This window comes from Lepisma saccharinum, chromosome 4 (assembly GCF_977018435.1).
Source record: "Lepisma saccharinum chromosome 4, izLepSacc3.1, whole genome shotgun sequence".
NCBI classification, from domain to species: domain Eukaryota; kingdom Metazoa; phylum Arthropoda; class Insecta; order Zygentoma; family Lepismatidae; genus Lepisma; species Lepisma saccharinum.
In genome coordinates, this window is record NC_139232.1 from 86,714,999 (window position 1) to 86,739,837 (window position 24,839).

Below are 24,839 nucleotides of genomic sequence, written 5' to 3' on the forward strand. Positions count from 1 at the left end.
ATATTGTGCAAACAATTTGAGGGACAGCTTATAAGAGCCATTTTGTGCATTGAGAATTGCCTGCAGATCAGGATTTACACTGTTCAAAAAATTCTCAATGCCACATCTTGGCTCTGATACAAAGCGATAATCCTTAAGTTGGGCATTAAAACTGCTATGGATGGGTGCATGGCGTGGCTGCTTTGCTGCTCTGGCATTAACAGGTGCTTCGTGATTCCTTTTCGGAGCAGATGTGGATGGTTGTGTTGATGACTGTGCAGAGCAAGTATCTTTATGTCTATTTAAGAAGTAATCCATGCTATATTCTTCATGGCATTTAGGGCATATTATTCTGGGAGTTCTGTATTTGTTTGGGTTGCAAATCTTTTGGTGTCTGGCCCAATTAGAGCTTAATATATTTTTATTGCATTGGTCACAATGTTTTCGTTTTGGCATTTTTGTTGTTGTTTATTATATACAATTTCCAGGGATTCAAATCAAAACTCTATGCTGGATCAGTTGGGTTCAGCACTGTGCTTTGTGTGTGTGTATGTATATATGTGTGTATGTGTGTATGTGTGTGAATATTTTTGGCTTTGGTATTTATATAAAATTTCATGGGGTTCAAATCAAAACTCTATGCTGGATCAGTTGGGTTCAGTGCAGACAAAAAAACTGCTTAGCTCTATGTCAATTAGTTCTTGAGATAATGTATTTCCACTTTGGCCCCTCTGCCAAAAATTGACTTTTATTGTATCAGTGTATATTGTCTCTATGACCTTACTTGGGTTATTCCGCCAAATTATATGCTTCAAGTCTCCTATACTTTGGTGGAGCCTGTTCAGGTTCTATCCCCCACTTGTGGGTTCCACTGCCGATCCAGCAATGGTAAGAATTGGCACTGCGCCCTGGCTTATATAGATTTGCAGAGCCAATCAGAAAACACCACACATCGCATTATATCGTGCGATATTAATTGATTAATATTGCACAACATGATGCAATAAAAATAACTGGTGAGTAAATATGTATGGATGTGGGTAGGTGTGGGTACGGGTGGGTTAGGGGTGGGTAGGTGTGTGTGTGGGGGTGTGTGGGGGTTGGCTGGGGGTGGGTGTGGGTGGGTTGGGGGTGGGTGGGGTGGGTTGGGGGTGCATTCAGAAACATTCTTATATTTTTGTCTCCTGAGCGTACATCCCATTTTTCTGCTGAGTGTACATGCAATCGAGACCGCAGCGCCTCCATGCTGAGGCGAGCGGATTTGTCTGGAACTAAAGCGATCAGTCAATAAGACTGCACGAGCTTTGCTAATAAGACTACATGTAGGCAATAGAACTGAGCCGAGTATTGATCTCGCCTCGGTGCTGCCAGCGCCGCGCCGAGAAATTGCACCGAATATTGATCCACGCGGGAATCTGACCTGCACAGACATGTCCCAGAAAGCACTGACCTAATGCCAAGTGTAATAATTTTATATAACAACTTGGACAGACTCTAAATATGAATAGATATAATAATGAGAGAGTCACGGAGCAATTCTAGATTATCTTAATACTAGATATGCAAGTTGAGCCTGGTGCCCAATTGAAATATTCCAGGTAAAATAAATATGTGCGTGTGTGTGTGTGTGTGTGTGTGTGTGCTGTGTGTGTGTGTGCTGTGTGTGTGTGTGTGTGTGTGTGCTGTGCGCTGTGTGTGTGCTGTGCGCTGTGTGTGTGCTGTGCGCTGTGTGTGTGCTGTGCGCTGTGTGTGTGTTTTGGCTTAATTTCAGCTATAGCCAAAAAAATAGCAAGTTTGTGGACAAAAATCTGGCAGAAGTGCCTTTTGTAAGTGTAAACAAATCAATCTGAGAGCCTCTTCCTTTTCTCGGGAAATTCCCGAGGGCGTTTTTACAAAAATCTTGGGTTAGACGGGGTTCCACACTTGATCAAAAAGCTCATATTGGCATGTTGAGCTAGTTTTAAGTGTAAGCAAATGCGCTTCAGGGGGGCTCTTCCTTTCTTGTCCTGGTTATATTGTAAAATACACTACTAAGAGAGGTGATGAAATATTGAGATAAAAGTGAAGAAAAAAGAAAGAAACAAAGAGAGATAACAAGAAAAATAGAAAGATGACGAAAGAACAGAGGAGAAATAGGCAAAGAAAGGTGGAGAAAGAGGGTAAGAGATGAAAGAAAGAAACTGAATCGTAACAGCTATGAATATTGTAGCGCATTCTACCATATCGACAATGTTACCGATAAGCGAGTGGCAACAAAGGCGTGTTCCACTTACAGTATTGCATTGTTTTCTTGCGAGGGAAAAAAATAAAGGAAAAAATTTCCGTCTTACTGAGAATAAAAACATCTCGTTGAACTTTAAATGGTGTTCCATTTCCACGTTAAGGAGGTCATTTTCAGGTATAAAATCGGTCCGATCTGGGGACTTCTTTTCTCTATTACAGGTTTCTTTCTTATAGAGGTTTTTTATGCATTTTTTTTCTGTATATGGGAAGAACAACAATAGTTGTAAACCATGCATTTCAAATTAAACGTAATGAGGCAATATTCGAAATTGATATGTAAAGTTGCTTTGTAGACAATATCTGATAAACCGATTTTGTTAGCCTTTCAGGGTGTTTCGAAAAAAAAAAATATCGGCTGAAAAAGCTTATCGGTTGGGGCGAGCAAAAAAAAGTAAAAAGTCGAAACGTCACCAGCTGCCGAACCAAACGCATTCACGGTAGAGCACATCGGCTGGGAATGTTCCGAAGCGTACATGAAACGATTTGGGCCGGCCAATCATTCACCGTCAAATCCACCGACAGCCGGATTAGTCCGAGCTTAATGCATCACAAACTGACCGATGGACCGTTCATTGTTCGATTTTCCAATCGGAGCAAATGCGGGTGGGGCTCCAAGGTATATCATTTTCTGGTCCACTGGCGCCGGCTGGTTATCCAGGATAAGGATCGCTATGTACAAATTGATTTCTTCATGTTTGGCAAATTAACATGGCAGCTTTCGAAAGGTGCCCGCTTGCATAAATTGAGAGGGTATGAAAATACATTCTTAAGAAGGATGTTTTGGACCTAAAATAGATGAAACACCATAGAAGTGGAGAAGGTTACATAATCTGAACTGCATAATCTTTATTAATGCTATTATATTATTATAACAAATCAGGAAGACCTTTGTGGACAGGCTATGAAAGAGCATAGAAATGATTACAGAATCCTTGTTGGGAAACCTGACGGAAAGAGACCTGTTTGGGGAGAGGGGGCAAGACGAGGATGGACCTGAGGGAAACTAGCAAGAATGGTCAAGAGCGGATTGATTGATTTGGTTATTAACTTTGCTTTTCTGCCACCTTTTGGCTAATCGTAACGATGAGGAGAGTTGTGATATGATGAAGTTATGAAAGGAAAATCACAAAGAACATCCATGCTCAGGTCGGGATACGAACCCATGACCCGTGACTTCGTTGCGCAGTGTGCTAACCACTCTGTCACGGAGGTTGGCGAGAGCGGATTGATTTTGCCCAGAAGAGGAACAAGTGGATAACACATGTTGCTTAGGCAATAAACCTTGTGTTTTTGTATTTTTATTTATATTCTTTTTAGTTCTTGTGTTCGAGGTCAACTTTATGCACAAATAGGATAATCGGGACTGAACCTACAGTTAAAAGTGTGATCCGAGACACTATGTGTCTGCACCGGGTATCGAACTCGGAATCCCTCGAGCACAAGACGACGACGTCACCTGTACATAATCGGAGGCCCCTTTCAGTTTAAGGAATTCGAAAGAGTTGGCTTCTCAAAGGGTCTTGGGTCTTGATTATTAGAGATGGACGTTATCGGAAATTTGATATCGCGATATATCGTCACAAACGAAAGGATATTTTTCCATATCGTGATAAAGGCGATATATCGTCTCCACGATATATTGTGGAAAGATTCAAGGGAGACTGCATAAAAAGGTTAAATCTCTCGCCAGACATCAGTGCTCGGTTAAGCGACAATTTACAACACAAGGTAACATTCCACAAATAGCGGAAACACATGACGTCAGGAGACACGGTATTCTTCAATACTACCAGGTTCAAGCCCGTCATCGACTGGTAAATACGGAAGTGCTGTCCAAGCAGCGAGGAAGTATTTACCAGCAGCTTAAAAGAGCTAAGCACCAGAATTCATGCCTCAGTCAAGTCTCAGAATTCAAGAACCTTCAGAAGAATACGAGATACTAGGCGAAGACCTCGACACCTTACAGGTCTCAGTCCGGCTCGGGAAACCGAGACGAAGCTTTCGCCTAAGGCAACCGCAGTACATTCGCGAGTTGACTAACTTCAGTACCACGGCCTACAACTCGTAGACGTCGGTCAGACCATCGTCCCGGCGCCTTTCCTAGGGCCGATACTTCAAGATCAGCGCGTGCTTCGTCGCCAAGCTACGGGCAAGAAGACCGTGGGCCGTCGAACTCAGGACTCCGTACTTTGTCGCCTGACGTCCACACTCAACCGCTTGTCCGAGAGGTAAATCATTCCACTCCCTGCCAGAAGCCTGTCAGTGAGATTGTATGGGGACCATAAACGCAACCTAGCTCTACCATCTGACCCCTAAAGCGTTCACAGTAACGATCCCCGTAGTTGTAGTAATTGAAACAAGAGAACGCATCAATATATCGACAAATATCGTGACGATGTATCGCCAACAGGGTATACATCGCCAAAAATTGTGACGATATATCGACAACAGGATATACATCGCCAAATATCGTGACGATATATCACCGACACGATATATATCGCCAAAATATCGTGACGATATATCGTCTGGACGATATATCGCCCAACACTAGTCTTGATTCATGGATTCTTTGGTTGCAAAAAAGCGGCAACAGAGTAGTTATTGTAGAGCGCTACTAAGTGCGAATACGAAGGTACTGATCGTGTTTGTTCCATCGTCTACTTCATCAATTAATGAATCAATCATCAACTTACAGTTAACCTAGAAAACGACTTTAAATGCACTAAAATACAAGAAACCTGCCGACTAGTAGCTAGTGGACCAGAGGGTTAAGCTCGCTTACCACCGTTTCCCAAGCAGAAAATATAAACATAATCTCTTGGCCCAAATATGCATTTTCTAGTATCGTATTGGTATAGTGGATGTAACAGCACCCCAGCTCCACCTTCTACCTCCCAAATTATTTATTTTTCTAGTGCCGTCAGAGTAACTAAATGTTTTTAGAGTTAGTTCAAAAAGTATCTAAACCGCATTTGGTCTAACCTGTTACTCTTCCCATGCTTGTGTAAAGAATCTTTCCAGCAGGAACCATGTTGTCCCTACGTTCTGTCCCGGGAATAGCTGGGAGCAAGAGAACGAAAACAGATCCCCTGCGTATTTATTGAAGAACGTTCTCGAATACACCTGTGGACTGCAGGGAGAGCAGCGTTGCTGTAACGTTGTAAAAGGAGGCAGGAATGACCGAGTGAGTGAGGAAGGAGGCTTCGACAGTCGTGTTCGTTCAGTGGGAAAACTCTCGTCGTTACGTGGTGCGGAGTGGCGTTATAATCACGGCATAAAAAACAGGAGGTGGTTCAGCGAAAAGAAGGATCCTTCTCCCCACAGTATTCTTTACTTCTGAACCCCAGCGGGTTCGCCACTGCTCTGCTGCTTATTGGCCTTGACCAGGCGAGAAAGCTCCTTAGGTTCCGCAAGTGTAAGCAAATTAATGAAGGCTGTCTCGTATAATGTCTCGCACCGAGGCCGTGAGGCTTTCGGCTCCGGCTACCGGACGCGCTCTGGTTGGAGTCTCCTGGGGAAAGCGTAACAACTTTTCTTCTGAGATTTCGGTCAGCAGTGGCGTACGCAAGGGGAGGTTACGAGGTTTACCCCCCCCCCCCCGAGCTTGTGAAATAATATGAAAAATGCTGTGGAAAAAATTAAAAATGGCCGATTTATCACAGTCAAAGATCTGCGACAATACTATTAATATTACTACTACTACTGCTACTACTACTAATTATAATAATGATAATAATTTGAATTATTATTTCTATGCAGAACGGAGAAAGCACTGCATTCCAAACACACGAGTCTTTCAGAGTGAATGCCTTGAAAATAAACACGAATTCTTGAAAATAAAATGTAAGGGTAACTATGATTTAAAAGAGGAAAAAGTTGTTTCTTATCTCAGTTGCAACAATGTTCAATACACTGGCGTACGCAGGATTTTCTTCTCGGGAGGGGCTGGTATAGTAAATGTGGACAGTACATGACTTCGTTTTGGAGGGCAGGATGCATAATAAAATATTTCTAATTTTTGGAGCGTTTCAGTCTATTAAAATTGTATTCAAAGACAAAAATGGTAATCGGGACTCACTTTAAAAGAGGTTTCACATTCACACATTTTGATTTTTGAAATTCTTAACTGATTTTTATCTGAAAATTCTGATTTTCTCAAATTTTAGGTAGTGGCTGTAACTCCATTAACCACCCTCTACGTACGCCAATGTTCAATGAACATATATTTTTTTGTGTGAACAATGAGAGTTAACTAAAGAAAGTTCTTGGTTCGTTGTAAGCGGCTAATGTATAGACAAAGGCTAGGTGGACAATAATACAGTCACCAGTCCGCCTTCCTATTGTTTACCGCGGCAAGTTTGAATGTGTCTTTAAAATGTCTCACCTTGTTGACTAGACAATTATTCAAACGACAATAAGCTTAACTATTTAAAATGCGTTGTTGGTAAAAACAGCGAGACAATCCAGATGTGAATTATCGGGGACATTTATGCTGGGAAGAAACCAGAAAAATTCCAACCAATTCCGGGAATGGAACCCCCGATCTCCCACGTGATTGTCAGACGCTCTACCGACCAGATCACCGCAGCTCCTTGGATGAGTTTCATACTTTGATTACTTCAATTTATTTTAATATATTTTCTTGTTTTTATGGATTTTCTTCACACTTAAAATGTCTCACCTCGTTGACCAGATAAGTATTTCGTAACAAAGAAACAAAAAAATGCTCCCAGAATTTGATAAAAACCGAATGACTAGAAAGTAATTTTGTTCTATTGCTTTCATAAATACTATATAACATATGTAGATCTCTACTACTTAATAGTCGTAGTGGTATTAGTAGTATTATTAGTAGTAATTCAGATAATTAATTATAAGTATTATTAATTAATTATGAGTATCATTATTTGATTAAAGTATAATAAGACAATGGTAGTGTGAATTTGGAGAAAGTTTTAGAAATAACCCCCCCTTCTTGATAAAATCCTGCGTACGCTACTGTGTATGGGACCGATGGCCAACCACCATCGGTCCCAGGAAAATTGGATAGCTACGAATGAGTAGCGTAACCCGGTCATGGGAATCCTACATCAACGACTGGGGGGTTCGTCGTGCTTACCACACGTCACCCGTAACTGGTTGGGTGGCGTCCACCTCTGCTGAGCCATGTGGGAGTGAGATCGGCAGTCGGTAGGTAGGTCTTGGTGTGCAAGAGCTGTTGCGTCTCGGGTTTGTCTTGTGTAATACATTCTCTGTACTGAAATGTATACTAGCGGGAATTATTCAACTATTCAGCGAGCTGGAAGAAAGGGGGTGTTTAAAATTGACATTTTTTTTTTTTTTAGTTCTCATGTCCAACTACGTTTAACCCATTCAACCCGCATGTCACGACAATTTCGATTCCTAATCATACACGTGAACACCCAACCCTCGCGAGTTAAATTCGGTAGGTACCTTCAGAAAAACCATCATACTCACCGAACAGTTCTACACAGGACAGAATTGCACAAAAAAATACCCTTTGTTCCAAAGCATCCTTAGCAGTTCCCTCATTCCAGCAGCACGATTCCTCCATCCACTTTTTTCCCTCCCTCTCTTTTGAACCCCGCACAACAAAACACCATTGTCGATGAGGGTAGGGAAAAAAATAGGGGATGTTGGGAAGCAGCCCACGATCTGCGCTTACAGGAAGGGGGGCACGATTTTTGCGATGTTTACACCCGGCCAAGGGCTACCGTTCCAGCATACACAACACACACGGAGCGGAGGCGTCATTAATTTCCACGGTCCCAGCCATCCGCACGTACTCTTCCAGAGAATTGTTCGCAAGGCTTGATTGGTCGAAACTCAGGAGGGAGTGATGATGCCAATGGAGTTAACGGGGCACGTTGGGGAAAGAGGACAGAGAGGAAAAAAGGGGGAGGATTTGGCACGTTTGAGGCAAAACGTGCATCGATTCCCCCCCTCCTCCAAATGGCAAGGGTGCTGGGCTACAGTGCCGAAATTGCAATCTTTCTTACCCTTCGAAGTGCAATGGTTGTGTTTTAAATCGGCGGTTTATCCACAAATTTTGACCTGATGGGGGTGCAAGCACATATTTAAGGCAGGGTAATTGAATTTAGTACCAAAATTATCACTTTTACAGGTAGGTGAAATATTTGGGAGTATTGGGGATTCATGGAGGTGGATAACTCACGGTTTCGTAAGTTTCATGGGGTGCAAGGGGTGATCCTTTGGTACGAAAGGAGGGAACGCCCGGAAGATGTCTGCTTCCACCCGCATACATTCGAGCGTATGCGCTTATGTTCTGGTACCTAAAAAGACCAGAACGTCTTTTCCACGGAATATCGGTTCCCCCGTTTTCATTTCATCGTGACTTTATTTGGTGCAAAGAATGCATATACGGAGCATTCCCTGACATTCGCTACGAGACTCGGCAGCAAGAGCCCCGGCATCAGCGCCTGTCTTTCCCGGTGAACGGGTTCGCGACAGTCGGTAGAGTTGGCTATTAAAATTACAGTTTTCATATTGTGTACTAACTTTGACTACAGAATGTGTTGAAAATGATGTCCCTCTGCTGCAACACATTCCTGGCATCTCCGAAGGAAATTGGCATTTACGCGTGCAAGTTCGTCTACTTTAATTCTCCCGATTTCTCGTACAATACTCTCTTTTAACTCACGGATGGTGTGCGGATTGTCTTTGTATACTTTATTTTTTAGATTTCCCCATTTTTCTTTCCACTTTTATTCAGAACTGACCCTTTTACTGTATAAACTTTTTTACGAGGTTTAATATAGTGGTCCTATGTGGAACGGGAACGCCAGGAAGTTTCGTTCCAAAACGTCGTCGCACTTCTCCACAATTCCTCTTTCCGAAGTAACACTCGACAAGATAAATGCATTGTTGTAATGTAAACTTTTGTGTTGCCATATTAAGCCACAATCTTCAACACACGGACACGACACAACACAACTTCCGAGGGAGGAGTAGTAATGGCAGCATTTTGTTCCTACGCGTCAGCAAAAATTTGATGCGGCTGGTGTTATGTTACATCCGGTCGTAGCGGGCCACGAGCGGTTTTATTGTTGAGTCAGCAGAACGTTTCTGATCACGTTGAAGACATCGGAAGCGGTGGGGGAGGGGGGTCAATGGATTTGTCACGTTGTTTCTTGATGTATGTTAACCTAACACGTGCGTATGTTTGTGTGTGTGTGGAGGAAATGCGCGCGCAACCATTGCGTATGATTCAAAGACATGAAGAAATGATTTAAAGATGGCGCCGAAGGTGCTGTACCCCCGCAAGCTTAGCGGCTAAGGTTATTGCTCTGTAAAACAAGAGGCGTCGAGGGTTCGATTCCTGGTAGAGTCAATATTGATTGATTGATAGATTGAGTTCGTTTTTTTAAGTCCACTTTATGCACGGCAAGACTAATCAGGAGTGGAGCTACAGTTGAAAAGTGGTGATTCGGACCACTATGTGCCTCCACCGAGTATCGAACCTGGGACCCCTTGATTACAAGTCGACGATGTCAATATTGAATGGTCTCGATTAGTCTGTGTGTAAATAAAGGCAACAAAATGGTTGAGTTCGAAAATCGAGTTGGGTTAGTGGTTAATGTTGTCACCTGGCAATGAAGAGGTCGCGGGTTCGATTCTCTAGGTAGTTAAATTAGGCCAATTGTTTAATCCCGCCATTATAGGTCCCCGATTAGTCCATCTGTGCATAAATAGTGTTTGAATAAAATCAATATGGCTGCCTTGGGTTAGTGGTTAATGTTGTCGCCTGGTAATGAAGAGGTCGCGGGTTCGATTCTCTAGGTAGTTAAATGAGGCCAATTGTTTTGTCCCGCCATTATAGGTTCCCGATTAGTCCATCTGTGCATAAATAGTATTTGAATAAAATCAAAATGGCGGCCGCGTTTTGTGTTTAGCGTCAGCGGCGGCGGCGACCGGGGCGCGGAGCGGGGCGGCGCGGCGCGGCGCGGGGGTTGTTTTTTTATTCCGCGAGATGTTTTAATCAAGTGGTTGAGGGTTCGATTCCCAATGTTGGTGAAAATTGGATATTCAATTGTATTTGTTTAAAAGTTCCGATTAGCTTTTTGTGCACAAAGAGAAAATGAACTAATTGGAAATAGGATGTTTATGCTGTAATGAAAAGGTCCCCGGGTTCGATTCACAATGTCAAATTGGCTGATAATGATGTTGTTTTTAAAATAATAAAAAAAGAAGTGTGAATAAATTAGAATCTGTTGTTTTGCCGTGTGGGGCCCCAGTAACGATTATCTTAAATGCATAAAGAGTAGGTAAAATAAGCAAGATGGCCGTCACTATTGTTTTGTGATCAAAGAGGAGTCACAGGTTCGATTCAATCAAAGGAGGCAACATTCTATGTTTCAATTCCATGTAAAAGTCTAAAGTTATGTTTCGATTAACCTCAATGCATAAAGAGGAATTAAACAAAAACAAGCAAAATGGCGACAGATGTGATAAAAGAAAAATTGAATTAGTTTTTTTATAGTGACAAGAAAAAATAGCGAATCACTGTTAGAAATAGAATGAAAATAAAGATACTTGCCTTTGCGTGTCCAGCGCTGTGCAGAAAAGCTCTCATGCTTTATCTCCGACAAGTCAACAATACACATTTTTTTTTATTGTATAGTTAATTATTAATGTTATTAACACAGATTCTTACCAGTGTGAAGAAAAGCTCTCATGCTTTATCTCCGACAAGTCCACAATACACACTTTGTCATTATATAGTTAATTATTAATGTTGTTATTAACACCGATTTTTACCAGTGTGAAGAAAAGCTCTCATGCTTTATCTTCGACAAGTCCACAATACACATTTTTTCATTATATAGTTAATTATTAATGTTGTTATTAACGATTGTTACCAGTAAAAATATAAACCATGAGGATTTTTAAAGGGGTGATAAATGAAAAAAAACCAAGACATATATTTTATCCCTGTTTATTACCAATATTTACAAACTTCAAAAGAGCCGCACACACACACATACATATGTAAAATGTTTATATTGTGTCACCAGTTTATCAGCATGTTATTTAACAAGTTTTTATTCTTCAAGTTTGTTCACTCACCCACATAAGGAATTGTGTCACTATCATATCCATTTTCTGCTGCAACCACTGAATTAAAATGTTTCACTATTTTTTCCACAAGCATGTTCTCGCAAAAAAGAAACACTTCTTTGGAAAGTCTTTTTCCGTCGATGTTTTGTATAGACAAAGGCTCAGGTTTTGTACATCCATGTAGATGGGAAAGCACAAACTTCTCCTTATTACATGCATGGACAGGGGAAATATCTGTGCAACCGAAACATTGTTCGCGAAGGTCGAGAATGCAAGATTCCACACAGTTTCCAAAATATGATTTCAGATACGGCGACACTGTTTCACACATAACTTTCGCATGCTCGATGCACACAAATATCTTCATAAAGTTCCGCCACGAACTTTCTGCGATGAACACTATCTCCAGGGAACCGTAAGCTGGTTTTTTCCTTATAATGATCTGACGACGATTGTACAGTGTGGTTATCAGCAATTCATGTTGCTCACTTAGTGGGTAGGAAACACGAGGCTGCTCACCTGGAATAGCGATGTAATTGTCGATTACTGGAAACAATTCCTGAAGAGCGTGCCACTCCTGCAACTGTAGTTCAACACCGGCCGCCCCGCTTCTGTGTAGCCTGACTACAGGTTGGAAATCCAGATGAGAGGAAAGTCCGATTGAAATAACCTTTGTTTTCGAAGCATTCAAATAGTAGACGTGATCAAATAATATCGACTGGCGTATAAGACTAGTTACTTGTTTTTGTTCTTCAGGTAAATGCTGATCGCTCTCTTTCTGAAGAACCCCCTTGAAATTAGTGTACGGTTGAAATCTTTTTTTCAGCGGCATCGAAATAGAGGATTCCATGACTAAGAACTGCGAGATACTGCATGTCGCAGCGTGCAGATATACATTTGAAGAAATGCGTGGGTGTGTTTTTGAGACGCATGCGCGCGTAGCAAACCAAGCATGTGCTGGACAAAAAAAAGTGGAGGGGGCGGGGCGTTACAAAGATCAATGGTGAGAGAAAAATCAGCAGAATATTATAAACGTCATATTGAGGAAATATTGGATAACAAATATTAATTAATTTAATTAAAGCATCAACCGCATTGTCGATCTGAAGTTAGGTTTATAGACAGGGGGCAAAATGGAAAATATCGACGATGTTCTAGTATTGGATTGTTTCTGTATTTCCATCGGTATAATCCTCCACCACATTTGAAGCATACTGTTTTATCCTCTTTTTGAATGTAAAATAATCCTGCTTCGGACAGAGCTTCTACAAACGGGAATTCTTTTGATTGCCAGTTTCTGAAAGAGGACAATCTAGCATTGAAAGATCCCATCTCTGGATATTGCGTCATTGTTCTGTAAAGACACAAAACAAGATAAAAATTATAAGTAAGCTGTTGTAAACTGTAACGCTACAAAATTATTAATATACTATTAGGACTATATGTAACTTGTATAAAATTTCAAACAGTATTTACTGTCAATATTTTCTAGTATACGTACCGAGTATTATAAATTTAATTTACGAGTCAGCAAATAAGTTGTTATAATATTGTCGTTTTTATCGGTACTGGGAATAAAATTTGAAATTTATGCATGGGTTTACCAGAGGCTCTATGGAATAAATACAGAAAACAGTAATGCCCACAGTACACAGACCCGTAACTTTGTATCTGATGAGTGTTGTACGTATAGAATTTAGAGTTACTTTCCAAAAATCGCAAATGGTTATGCACATGTGGAGGTTTTCCGTAACTATCAAAAAATTCCCCCCGGGAGTTACTGTCTATGTAAATTGCTACCCAGTGCTTCCCGGGGTTATTTTTGGGGTCTGTATTTACAATCAACGCTGCTGGTAGTTCCACATGTACAGGTAATTCATTAGCTGCGAAAACCCCAACATGATGATTGTCAAAGGCTCTATTTGATATTAACCCGTGAAGCAAATTTAAAGTCGACAGCATTGCTGGACACTAAATAGTAATATTGTGCAACTCACCTTGTTATACAATTAATCCAGATGAATATCTCTTTGATTATTAATTTCCATGAGAGCGTCAAATTCAGAGTAGATAACACAAGTCACAGTAGATTCCAAAGCCGATTTGAAGTTGACTTCCAAGCTAACAGCTCCTTGCCGTTGAAGACTGCAGTGGGATATGGCACTTGCAGCTGCGTCTGGTGTTATATCGAAAACAAGTAATGCGTATCCCTGGGGGTATTCCTCACGCGATATATTGTTTCCTTCATCCATATAGTATATCCCTGTTCCAGAGAATAATGTGTGATATGCTGGTATGTACTTGTTGTTTTCAAAGTCTGGTTGAAGTGGTTTGCCGGGAATTTGGACTCCATCAACATATAAAGTAAAGAAGTTGTAATTGAAATGTTGAAAATTGAATGGGTTTGTAGACAGAGTGCCGTTGAATGCATCGTTGGTAACAAACCCCACAACTAATCGTTTCGGAAGACGTCCAAGTATCACATTGTCAATTGTTTTTGAAACAATATCTTTTGGAATAGTTACAGCTTTAAGTTGTACTCTTGTTAGAGGGTATTTTGCTGTATGTTTTTGCAATATGCGATTGTGACTAAGTTTGATGGATGAACTGACCGATACTTTTCTCACATATAGTGTAGCATCCAGAATTTCCACTTTGCCTTCACTGTCATCTAATCCCATCAAGCAGAAAGTGTTTTTCGAAGGAATCAGTTTTATTCGCATTTCCACTCCATTGATCAAAAATTTCTCTTGATTGAAAATATCAGAATGCAAGTAACCAAACATATCAAATGTTTTACTCTGTTTTGTTAGTTGGTTACGTTTTGTAAAGCCTTTGTTGTCTTCCGAAACGTTATCAAAAGCGCCTGCTGTATCTTTGTACCACAATGCACTTTGGAGATGAGATGATTTTGCAGATATGTCATAGTTCAGTGCTTTTTCAAAATAAGACCTGTATGGGTGCATGTGAGATGGAAACGAGATGAGTTTGTTATTTAAGTAGATTTGTACTTCGCTGAACATTGCATTGAGAAAATCATTGACAGGTCCAATTGTTTTATCTGTGGGTAGCAATAACTGACCATTCGCTTTTACAATTCTGGCATCTATATTCAACATTGTGTGTGCTAAATCCATATAATCATCACCATGTCCAGGTATTACAAACTCGGTGGGGGCATTATCTGCCAGAGAACTAACAGGTTTGTATCCGATGGTGTGGTGTTCTAAGATGCTTGTCTGAGTAGGTTTTACCGAGAAAATATCCAATTCACTTTTAAAACACTCACATGATTTCTCCCTAATTAGCGCCATATCTAATCAAAAATATCTGATGTTATTTGAATTTTCTTACGGTTGCGTTTGGTTGTTTTCTTGGTGTTTGTATTGGCACTGGATCTCTTCTTTCTCTGAGCGATCCTTCCAGTTCGCTGTCCCGAAGCAGAGTGATTCCTTTTGAAATGTTTATGCCCCTGATAACCTGAACCAATCATTTCCTTTAGCTTTGTTTCAGCTTTTCTTTTAAGATTTGATCTGGCATCCGAAATTCTGGATTGTAGTGACTGTTTTAGGGGTGTTTTGTCTACAACATCACCTAACACATTTACCCCTGTTTTTAACATTTCTTTCCCTACAGCTTTCGCTCCTTTTTTGATAAGAGGCAAAGCTGACCGAAAAAGTCCTCCAAGAAAACTTCCAATGCCATGTCCTTTTTGATAGGCAGCACCGTAATATATGTTACCCACACCAGATCCAGCTTGTTGATGGTAGTATTGAAAATATGGGTCATTCATAATCAGAGCTTTTCACCACAACGTCTAAAATGAAGTTTCAAACACACTAGTCCGAAGGAGAATGGGATGTGTGCACCAGTGCTATCCCTTAAGTCAATTTCTATTTGTTCGAAATTATGTTTCTGCACTGGGATGTAATGTGGTGAATCGAAAATTTGCACACCATCACTTCCAAAAGTATGCTCCATAGGATTAATGTTTATAATACGTAATAGAGGGGCGACAGCATCTCCCACCATATGTGATTCCGCAATATCTGTGTAAATATACATCTGGGAAGGAATTTCTCTCACAACATTTGGAGGCGAGCGTCCAATTTTTACTTCTGATAGATCATCGGTCGGTTTAAAACCTAATATCCGTGCCAGTTGAGGTGACAATCGTACATTTATGTTTCTCTGCTTGGTAGATATATCAACAGTCACATGTTTGTACGCAGGATGATTTCGGAGACTAAAATTTAATGTTTCAGAATATTTATTGATTTCTGCAACAATGCTGTTTATAGATGCGTAATAGCCTTCGGATATTCGAAGTTCGTTCCATTTGACATCATCCATAGATTTATATTGAATATAGTTGTTAAATCTTGTAATGTTTAGTATTGAATAAGGATAATGCACTTCTACCAATGCCATCTCCCATTTGTTGGTGTCCAACTCCACACGGTTCTGAAGCTTTGTGGTGTAATTAGTTAGAGTATTACTTGGGAAATATTTCATGGAACTGTTACTAGGCAAAGTAAGGTAGAAAGCGTTTGCTTTTCTCATGATGTGTTATGAAGGATATTTGTACCACTGATGAGAATACCTACAAAAATTTATGCCTCTCTCTCTCTTTTTTTGACTCCAAAAACGATGCGCTAATCCAACTGTCAAATAATCTGGAGTAACCTTTCCAATGAACTAACAACTTTTTACTGGCTCCTTTACCTTTGGTCGCAAGGATTTTATCAATTTCATGCATATCCGGTAAGCGGACCAATTGCAACTCTTCCGTATAAAATGTTCCATCGATTTTATGTCCTTGTAGATCTTTTAATTCATACACTTGAGGATTTCTTTTCAAAATACGTTCCACCACAAATATTTCTCTTGTCCAATTTTCCATGTAACCTTTGTCAAAGCGTTTTTTGGTTTTTGTTATTCTCACTGTATCTCCTATTTTGAATGGCATCTTCAATGACAATAGTGGAGATGAATCAGATTTGAGTTTTTTGTCATACATATTGTGCCATACTTTCAAAACCTTCTCAGGAGTAACATCTGCTGGTGCCATTTTAATACTCGAGTGAATTTTATGATTATAAGCTTTCAAAAGCTTTGGGAGTACATTAACATAACAGGTGGTTCTTTGCTTAGTAAAATACTTCCACATGCGTTCCTTTAAAGTTCTGTTGAATCTTTCAACAATACTAGCTTTAATATCAGGATTCTTTGTTGTAAAATAAATTACATTTTGTTTTTTGAGATATTCCTGCACAATACTGTTGGTAAACTCACGGCCTTTGTCAGTTTGTAATTTCAAAGGTTTTCTTTTGCTTTGTTTGAAAATTTGCTGGAAAGCCTTTTTTATACATACACCAGTTTTATTTTTTACAGGGACAGCCCAAGCATGCCTGCTAAAAATATCGATAACTGTGAGTATATATCTGTACCCTTTGTTGTGATTCCGCAAACTCTGCATGTCATTCAAGTCAGCCTGCCATTGGTCATCGATATTATGCACAAAATAAAAGTTTCTCGGAAATCGACGCTTTACAGGTCTATGCAAAGTGTATGCAGTTTTCTTTGTCAACCAATGTTTGATTGTTGACAATGGTATGGATTTTTTTACAGCTTTCCATAGTGTTGAAGCTGTAGAATAGGATGCTGGATGAGATGGATTGTACCAGATATTCTCTAATATTTTTTCGCTCATGGTTTGTATCTTGACCAAACTGGAACAGTACGTTTACGTTTGTGCCCTGGAAATGATGATACAAAAGAAATTGGTTCCTTTTCTTCTTCTTCTTCTTCTGCTTCTGTTAATTCTTGTGCCTCTTCTTGGTTAGCTCCGGACAGCGGAACATGGCGTCCGGGGTTGCCAAAAACAATCTGTTGAATAAACTCCTGTCTCCGGGGGTTTCCAATATATTCTTGAGGAATATTAGATAACGCCAGAGCTCTATTGAATAGTTGCCACCCAACAGGATTGCTTGTTTTTCGTGGTCGAATTATATCCGATACTAGATCGACAATATTTGAGCCTTCAATTTTATTATTGTTAATAAAAACTGCCCCATATTTATCCCAATCAATATTACTATTATGTAAAAGACGTTCATACAACAGTTCGGCTTTTCTACGATACATGCTAGGTGTAGCAGCTAGAATTTCTTCTTTCATATCAGTCAACTTCTCAGTAGATTCTGTAATCGGTAGCGACACAGGTTCTCTTTGTTTTCGAGTAATAGACAGAAATTTTTGGAGCACAATACTGTAACGATTCCATTTTTCATCATCCGAAAGACCTTTGAGATTCAAAATTACTTGCATATCCTGATCCAATTGGGATAAGGATGTAGACGGTGCAGACATAACAGGATGTCTCATGTTATCCATAAATTCTTGAGGTATTATAACCATTTTTTTGGCATGCTCCATGTTCAGATTTTTTTTTCACATAAATAAACTTGATAACACACCTCCTATTAAAGGGGCTAATAACGCAGGTAGAAATCCTCCGTGTTGCACTAGTATCTGTTTCTTCTGCTTTGTAGAGTGTCCTTTGGCAGAGAGATTACGTATCACCTTCTTGTACCGGCTCAATCTTGTTTTCTGAGGTGTTGAAAGAGGAACATTCCCTTTTAGAACATTGTAACAACACTCACAGATTGAATTAACTAAGGAAGAATCAGCAGCTTGTAATATCGCTGTGCGAAGAGCTGGTTTAGCATCCGACAAAACTTGGAGCACTTTAGCGTGTTTCACTCTTGGAGCCATGATGACAGAATAAACGACTAGTGATTATGCTTGCTTTTTTTGTAGGAACATATACATAATTGATATCATCGTCGGGAAATATCCGCGACCGAAAACGTACTTCTTCCGGAGTGTTCTGCTTCAGATCAAACAGCAAATATCCATGGGGTTCAGCGGTGGCATTGTAATATGCATCTTTTATAAAATTTGGATTCTCCGGGTATACTTGTCTAGATAAATAATTAATTTGGGCTCTGTCTCTTGGATTTTTGAAGCATACAATATAATGACTATTTAAAGATATATCCCTATTCCCTTTTCCCTGATGGAATAGATTTTGAGTGATAAAGAAAAGACTAATATCACGATGATGACACCCTTTTGTAAATAAATCTGTGACTCTTTGATCGCATTCCCTCATCTGATCATCGATAATAATAAGATGAGGTCCAGAATTTGGCACAAATTGGTCAATATTAGGCATTCCTTCCCGAAATTGTACAAAACCAGGGAAATCATTGTATGCAGATTGCCATTCCCCGTAGCACACCAAAATATTGTTGAATTTTACATTTACCATTTGGGGTAAACACTGGAGAAAATGCTTCACAAAATATGTCTTTCCACATCCTGATGGACCAGCCAATATTGCAGAGAACGGGTGTTTCCACAAGCACTCCATTTCTCAAACTGTGAAGAATGTTTTAAATTACATATAATATAAAAGTCGAATGTTATGAATATTTTTCTAGTTGTTAGATTTTACTGATATGTTGTATCTTCAAATTACATATATATATATATTATATTGTATTGTATTATATATATATACACTTCATCAATAAATAAATATGCGTGTGTGTCTGTATATATATATATATATATACACACACACATACAGACAATTTTCTTATAGTACAAAATTCATTTTACAACAGCACAACAAATGCCAGATAGCATTGTACGCATGCGCGTTTGTAAACCCCGCCTACATATTCTGAGCATCAGCGTTGTGTTAGATAGCTCTCCATTGTTTCAACAACGATAAACAGCTTGGTGGCCCAGATCAAATTGGTTCTGGAATCTACTGTGACGTGTACCGTCTACTTTGAAGTATAAAAAGGTGAGTTGCACAATATTACTATTTAGTGTCCAGCAATGCTGTCGACTTTAAATTTGCTTCACGGGTTAATATCAAATAGAGCCTTTGACAATCATCATGTTGGGGTTTTCGCAGCTAATGAATTACCTGTACATGTGGAACTACCAGCAGCGTTGATTGTAAATACAGACCCCAAAGATAGCCCCGGGAAGCACTGGGTAGCAATTTACATAGACAGTAACTCCCGGGGTGAATTTTTTGATAGTTACGGAAAACCTCCACATGTGCATAACCATTTGCGATTTTTGGAAAGTAACTCTAAATTCTATACGTACAACACTCATCAGATACAAAGTTACGGGTCTGTGTACTGTGGGCATTACTGTTTTCTGTATTTATTCCATAGAGCCTCTGGTAAACCCATGCATAAATTTCAAATTTTATTCCCAGTACCGATAAAAACGACAATATTATAACAACTTATTTGCTGACTCGTAAATTAAATTTATAATACTCGGTACGTATACTAGAAAATATTGACAGTAAATACTGTTTGAAATTTTATACAAGTTACATATAGTCCTAATAGTATATTAATAATTTTGTAGCGTTACAGTTTACAACAGCTTACTTATAATTTTTATCTTGTTTTGTGTCTTTACAGAACAATGACGCAATATCCAGAGATGGGATCTTTCAATGCTAGATTGTCCTCTTTCAGAAACTGGCAATCAAAAGAATTCCCGTTTGTAGAAGCTCTGTCCGAAGCAGGATTATTTTACATTCAAAAAGAGGATAAAACAGTATGCTTCAAATGTGGTGGAGGATTATACCGATGGAAATACAGAAACAATCCAATACTAGAACATCGTCGATATTTTCCATTTTGCCCCCTGTCTATAAACCTAACTTCAGATCGACAATGCGGTTGATGCTTTAATTAAATTAATTAATATTTGTTATCCAATATTTCCTCAATATGACGTTTATAATATTCTGCTGATTTTTCTCTCACCATTGATCTTTGTAACGCCCCGCCCCCTCCACTTTTTTTTGTCCAGCACATGCTTGGTTTGCTACGCGCGCATGCGTCTCAAAAACACACCCACGCATTTCTTCAAATGTATATCTGCACGCTGCGACATGCAGTATCTCGCAGTTCTTAATCATGGAATCCTCTATTTCGATGCCGCTGAAAAAAAGATTTCAACCGTACACTAATTTCAAGGGGGTTCTTCAGAAAGAGAGCGATCAGCATTTACCTGAAGAACAAAAACAAGTAACTAGTCTTATACGCCAGTCGATATTATTTGATCACGTCTACTATTTGAATGCTTCGAAAACAAAGGTTATTTCAATCGGACTTTCCTCTCATCTGGATTTCCAACCTGTGGTCAGGCTACACAGAAGCGGGGCGGCCGGTGTTGAACTACAGTTGCAGGAGTGGCACGCTCTTCAGGAATTGTTTCCAGTAATCGACAATTACATCGCTATTCCAGGTGAGCAGCCTCGTGTTTCCTACCCACTAAGTGAGCAACATGAATTGCTGATAACCACACTGTACAATCGTCGTCAGATCATTATAAGGAAAAAACCAGCTTACGATTCCCTGGAGATAGTGTTCATCGCAGAAAGTTCGTGGCGGAACTTTATGAAGATATTTGTGTGCATCGAGCATGCGAAAGTTATGTGTGAAACAGTGTCGCCGTATCTGAAATCATATTTTGGAAACTGTGTGGAATCTTGCATTCTCGACCTTCGCGAACAATGTTTCGGTTGCACAGATATTTCCCCTGTCCATGCATGTAATAAGGAGAAGTTTGTGCTTTCCCATCTACATGGATGTACAAAACCTGAGCCTTTGTCTATACAAAACATCGACGGAAAAAGACTTTCCAAAGAAGTGTTTCTTTTTTGCGAGAACATGCTTGTGGAAAAAATAGTGAAACATTTTAATTCAGTGGTTGCAGCAGAAAATGGATATGATAGTGACACAATTCCTTATGTGGGTGAGTGAACAAACTTGAAGAATAAAAACTTGTTAAATAACATGCTGATAAACTGGTGACACAATATAAACATTTTACATATGTATGTGTGTGTGTGCGGCTCTTTTGAAGTTTGTAAATATTGGTAATAAACAGGGATAAAATATATGTCTTGGTTTTTTTTTCATTTATCACCCCTTTAAAAATCCTCATGGTTTATATTTTTACTGGTAACAATCGTTAATAACAACATTAATAATTAACTATATAATGAAAAAATGTGTATTGTGGACTTGTCGAAGATAAAGCATGAGAGCTTTTCTTCACACTGGTAAAAATCGGTGTTAATAACAACATTAATAATTAACTATATAATGACAAAGTGTGTATTGTGGACTTGTCGGAGATAAAGCATGAGAGCTTTTCTTCACACTGGTAAGAATCTGTGTTAATAACATTAATAATTAACTATACAATAAAAAAAAATGTGTATTGTTGACTTGTCGGAGATAAAGCATGAGAGCTTTTCTGCACAGCGCTGGACACGCAAAGGCAAGTATCTTTATTTTCATTCTATTTCTAACAGTGATTCGCTATTTTTTCTTGTCACTATAAAAAAACTAATTCAATTTTTCTTTTATCACATCTGTCGCCATTTTGCTTGTTTTTGTTTAATTCCTCTTTATGCATTGAGGTTAATCGAAACATAACTTTAGACTTTTACATGGAATTGAAACATAGAATGTTGCCTCCTTTGATTGAATCGAACCTGTGACTCCTCTTTGATCACAAAACAATAGTGACGGCCATCTTGCTTATTTTACCTACTCTTTATGCATTTAAGATAATCGTTACTGGGGCCCCACACGGCAAAACAACAGATTCTAATTTATTCACACTTCTTTTTTTATTATTTTAAAAACAACATCATTATCAGCCAATTTGACATTGTGAATCGAACCCGGGGACCTTTTCATTACAGCATAAACATCCTATTTCCAATTAGTTCATTTTCTCTTTGTGCACAAAAAGCTAATCGGAACTTTTAAACAAATACAGTTGAATATCCAATTTTCACCAACATTGGGAATCGAACCCTCAACCACTTGATTAAAACATCTCGCGGAATAAAAAAACAACCCCCGCGCCGCGCCGCGCCGCCCCGCCCCGCTCCGCCCCGCGCCGCGCCGCTCCGCCCCGCGCCGCGCCGCCCCGCTCCGCGCCCCGGTCGCCGCCGCCGCTGACGCTAAACACAAAACGCGGCCGCCATTTTGATTTTATTCAAATACTATTTATGCACAGATGGACTAATCGGGAACCTATAATGGCGGGACAAAACAATTGGCCTCATTTAACTACCTAGAGAATCGAACCCGCGACCTCTTCATTACCAGGCGACAACATTAACCACTAACCCAAGGCAGCCATATTGACAACGTGACAAATCCATTGACCCCCCTCCCCCCACCGCTTCCGATGTCTTCAACGTGATCAGACACGTTCTGCTGACTCAACAATAAAACCGCTCGTGGCCCGCTACGACCGGATGTAACATAACACCATCCGCATCAAATTTTTGCTGACGCGTAGGAACAAAATGCTGCCATTACTACTGGAGGATTATACTGGCGTCAGTCTGCAATGTCAACAGAAAGGGAAAGAGAGCGAAGGCAGGGAGAGCGAAAAAAATAGACTGTAGCGTGCGACTGTCGCAGACCTGTTCATCGGGAAAGACAATCGCTGATGCCGGGCCGCTTGCCGCCGAGTCTCGTAGCGAATGTCAGGGAATGCTCTGTAGATACATTTCTGCAAGTTACAATGTAATTCGCAGGATCTGGTACCGTGGTTGTTCGGTAATCCAGTACAAACTCGGTTTACAAAGTTTGTTAATATGATACTTGTCTATTTTTTCAAAGGAAATAAGTTTCGCTCTCCCTTCACACACTTACACATAAAGAAAAACTAAACACACATAAACTCACCAAACAACATGTGAACACGTCCACACGTCACATCTACCCACTCAACTCCTATCACTATCACTATCATGGCAGCCTAATGTCAACCTCACTTCGACGTAGTGCACCCTGCATTGCATTTTGCAGACTAACGTTGCTCTGGCGTCTGCCTAAATAGCCAAATCTTATGTGAGGCTTGTGTTGTGTGCCGTCTGTGTGTGTTTGTAATTGCCCTTTCATCAATTTCATCCTAACGCAATTCATCCTCATCTTTGTGATAAGACAAAATTGGCAGAAAACGAAGTAAAATCAATCGATCAATGAAGCAATCTAATTTTTGAAATGTTGTTTTAAATCCACTTTATGCACAGATAGGATAATCGGGACTGAACTGACTGAATTTTGAAAGTGGAATTCGAACTACCGTGCATTTTTCCTGCACTGGGTGTCGAACCCGGAGCACCATTTTTATTTATTTATTTATTATTATCCTCCGCACAACAGGCATCTGCCCTTTTACAGTGCACAGTAAATGCCTTACATTTGGGGATTTATACACATACAAATAATATTTATACACATTTTCAGATATAAAAAATACATATAAAGGTTACATATATCATCCTTATACATTACCGTGAATAAAAAATTAATCAAATCTTACACAATTACATTCATACATGTATGTGTAGGATATAAACACACAAAGAAAGTAAAGAAAAAAACAAGAAAAAATTAAGTAAGAATGTTGTCCATTAAATAGCGTTTATACTCAGAAAATTTAGCAAATATGTCCAAGTTTTCGCCCTTCTCTAACCATTTCTGCGTATTTTGGAAATTGCAAAGAGTTGCTTTCTTGATCGGAACTTTGGATGGGGGACATAGAAAGCTATTTTTGAAAGCAGAGAGGAAGAATCCAATTTGTCGTTAAGAAGTTTGAAAGGAAAAAGGAGCTGATGTATGGTTCTTCTGTTTGCAAGGGAGATAATGTGTAATTTAATTAGTAATTCGTTATAAGGTGTCATCTTTGGATATGCACCATCTATCCTAAAAACTATATAACGAGTGAATTTATTTTGAACTTTTTTAATAAGATCTATTTGTTTACTGGTTTGTGGACTCCACACTATAGATGGGTACTCTAATTTGGGCCTAACATATAGGTTAAATAATGATAACAACGTTTCCTTTTCATTGAATTCTTTTGCACTTCTCATGATGAACCCCAGGTTTCTATGCGCCTCATTAATAGTCTTAATGATGTGCGACTGAAACGATAATTTATCATGGAACACACCAAGATAGGTTATTGAATCAGCCCTATCTATTTGTGTGTCTGCCATTACGTAATTATAATGTATTGGGGATTTCAAGCGGGTAAATGTTACGGCCCGGCATTTCTTATGGTTTAGATTAACTTTATTTGCTTTACACCATGCGTTGAGATTTTCGATATCCTCTTGTAATTTAATGGAATCTTCTTCATTGTGAATGCTCCTATAGAATTTTAAATCGTCAGCGAATAAAGGTGACGACGTTACCACTACGCCATCGGCGAAGCTCGCATAAGTTGAATGTTTCACGTAAAGAACTAAAATGTTGAGTGCAGGCTGATGGAGAAAATATAACAGGAAGAAGAAAATTTAGGAAAATGAACATTTTCGAAGTGAA